Below are 3,163 nucleotides of genomic sequence, written 5' to 3' on the forward strand. Positions count from 1 at the left end.
ATTCATTCTGTCTGCGATGCCTGGAGGTTTGGCAGCGCCGGACCCAACGCGCTTGAGTTAACGGGAAAGGAGCGGCATAAAGTTTTGCACGGGGAGATGGTTCTGCGTCCTCCTTCGCTGGGGAAAACACAGACCCCTTGTTCAACCCATGGAGCTCAAGCAGAAAGCAAACTCTTGGGTTTATCCAGCATCGACACAAAACCATCATCATATGGCACGAGGTTGAGCAATATATCAAATATTAGCAGGGCGGATTGTTACTGCTTCGGGCTCTGCCAGGTTTGAGACCCCAGTAGTACTAGAGCCTTTTATCCGTGTTTTTTTCAAGGCTGCCTTTCCCACAAAGCTGATGGAGAGGCGCAGAACCCTCCCCCCCCCGATGAGTTATTCGCAGCGCCTTAGTTTTGTTTAATATTGAAAGATGTTTAAAACGCAGCTCTGACCTAGATTGGAAGTTCTTTGGGGGAAGGCTGTCACTGGCACAGGCGGGTTGGGGAGCCCCTGCCTCGCCGAGGAGCGCTGCTGTGATAAAATAATCATTTAGGGGTGGGAATTAACCCACTTAATCAGCAGTGCTCTTGCTTTGCTCCTTGGCGAGTGCTCAGAGGTGACTTGAGGTGCGCTCCTCCTGCTCGGCCCCGGTGGTCGCCATGGCCGCTCCCATCCTTGCCTTGCTTCCCTGATTGCAAAATGTTTGGACTTTTTCCTTTTCCCCTTTTCCTTTTCCTTTTCCCTTTCCCTTTTTCCTTTTCCTTTTTTCCTTTTCCTTTCCCTTTTCCCATTTTCCTTTTTGTGTTTTCCTTTTCCCTTTTCTCCTCTCTCCCTTTTTCCTTTTCTCCCTTTTCCTTTTCCCTTTTCTCCCTTTTCCCTTTTCTCCCTTTTCTCCCTTTCCCTTGCGTTGCTGGGGCTCCACCTGAGCAGCCCCCAGCTCCGCTGGAAGCACCCTGCCCTGCCACAGCAGGCAAGCAGAGGGATCTTTTGGACTCAAAGGACAGACAGTTTTTGAAAGCACACCCAAGGTGCTCTTTTTAGGTTGAAATCTGCATTTTTTAAACACTTCCCAACATGCAAGCGCACCCTTAAAAAATTCACAAGTGCCGTCACATCGCCCTGGGATGGGTGTCTGTAATGACCTTTAAAAAAATATGAAATTTAATTTTTCTCCTCCCAAAAATGTAAGCGTGCACCCGGCTGCCGCAGGGCTGCCAGAGCTGTTGCCTTGGGGTACGTGTAAGCTGTACCCCCTTCAATTTGTGCAGAGGATGCATTGAGGATGTTTCAGGGGTTCCCCCTAAGGGCAGCCAGCGGTGGGGAAGGGGCACAGGGGTCAGCTGGGGCTTCCCCCCCCCCAAAAAAAAACCCCTTTGCACAGCCCTGATGTCTCACACCAACGCCGGGCTTCACCTTGGAGGCTCGTGATGTGCAAACCCCGTTCGGCTCCGGGGTGCAAATCTCTTGGGTTTGACATACGAACCCTGCGATGCTCCCACAGCTCTTCCAGGCTCGTCTTAAATCGCTTTGAGCTTTCCTTTTTGGAAGGAGGAGGCATTTTGTGCCATTGCGATGGCAGAGCGCGTCTCCCTGCCCATCAGGTCCAGGGGTTTCACGGCAGAGCTGTTGAAGGGAAAGGGAAAACTAGTGAACCACATAATTAGTTTTTGCTTCAGTGATTAATATCACTTGCAAACAGGTAATCGCAGCCCGAGCAGGCTCCTTCGCGACGCTTTTCCTAATGAATGAATGTAGCTGGCTGGTCCTTTGCCTTTTAATATGAATACAAACGGAGGCAGCTGCCGCCAGAATAAATAGAGCTTCTCGCAGCGAGAGCAGACCTCTTCATTCAGGATCAGAAACTCCCTGATATCGCCCAGCAGCTCTTCGCTGCCGCCTGATCTTAAACCATCCCCTCGCAAACCCCCAGCCCAGCATCCTCCCACCGCCATCCGGCAGCGATATTGGCTCTTCCAGCCTTTCCTGCAAATTGATAATTCCAGTTTGCTTTCAACACTCAGCAATCAGCCTGGAGAATCGTATTTGCTGGTAGGAGCAGGGGTAGCAATTGAGCGCGGGAGTGAGCGGGCTGGCTCGCTCGGCATGCGGGAGAGGCATTTGTACTTAAGTAATTGGATAGCGGTGGTGTATAAAATCGTAATGGCTCTGTAATCTTGTCGTACAATAATCCCGCGTGCGGCTGCAGAACGCGGCTCCCCCCGACCCCCGAGCAGAGCGCTGCCCTCGTTTAAATGTGATTTAACGAGGCTGGAAGAGCAAGCGCTGATTGCTCGGGTTTTTTGCAGGCAGGCGGTGTGGCTGCCGCTGTGGAATAATAATAATTTTGGGGAACGTTGCTCCAGAGCTGAGCGGAGGAGCTCGGTGTCAGGATGAGCCCCAGGGTCAGCCCCGGTGTGTGCCCAGACGGGACGGAGGGTGATGCAGCCCGGTGGTCCACACCATAGTCCCCATGCCAGGAGCCTGGGGTTTCTCTTTTTCTCTTTTCCCCTTTCACCCCCCCCTTTTTTTTTTTACAGCCTAAGCAGTTGTCCAGGCCAGTTGTCCTTGGGGGCTGAAGAACTACCTCTTCCCATTGATATTTTGGGTGCCGAATTTCCATATGCAGGCTGTGCCTCTCTTTACACACCCCAGTCGCTGGTAATGGGGGGGGGGGTCACAACTCAGTGAAGCTGGGGACACAGCTGACCCTATTGCTACAATATCCAGGCACTTCTCGTATATTTAAAAATAGAAACACCAATAACGATCTGTCTCTGTATCAAGCCCGGAGGGGGAAGTAGCTTGATTAGCTTATAGATCTCGTTTACGTGCGAGTGACCGCGGTGTCCGGGGAAGGGGGTGGAGGAGGTGGGGATGTACAGGGAGAAACTGGGGAGCAGCCGGGAGGGGAGATCCACTGGCCACATGCGTGGGTCATGGTGTGGGTGTCCGGACGGTGCTGGTGTCTCTGGGTTTGTGTCCCCAAAACGCCCTCTGAGGCTGGTTTTTGGCGGGGCGGCTGGTGCGGAGCTGATGGATGAGGGGGAGCCTTTGGGGCACCACGCCGGGCTGTGTCACCGTGATCGATAGCGGGGAGACGGAGAAATATGAATAGGGAGAAGGATGATAAATGCAGGAGTTCGTGAGCTGGGGCTGTTTCGCGTCAGGTTGT

This window comes from Aquila chrysaetos, chromosome 2, assembly GCF_900496995.4.
Source record: "Aquila chrysaetos chrysaetos chromosome 2, bAquChr1.4, whole genome shotgun sequence".
In the NCBI taxonomy this organism is placed as follows: Eukaryota; Metazoa; Chordata; class Aves; order Accipitriformes; family Accipitridae; genus Aquila; species Aquila chrysaetos.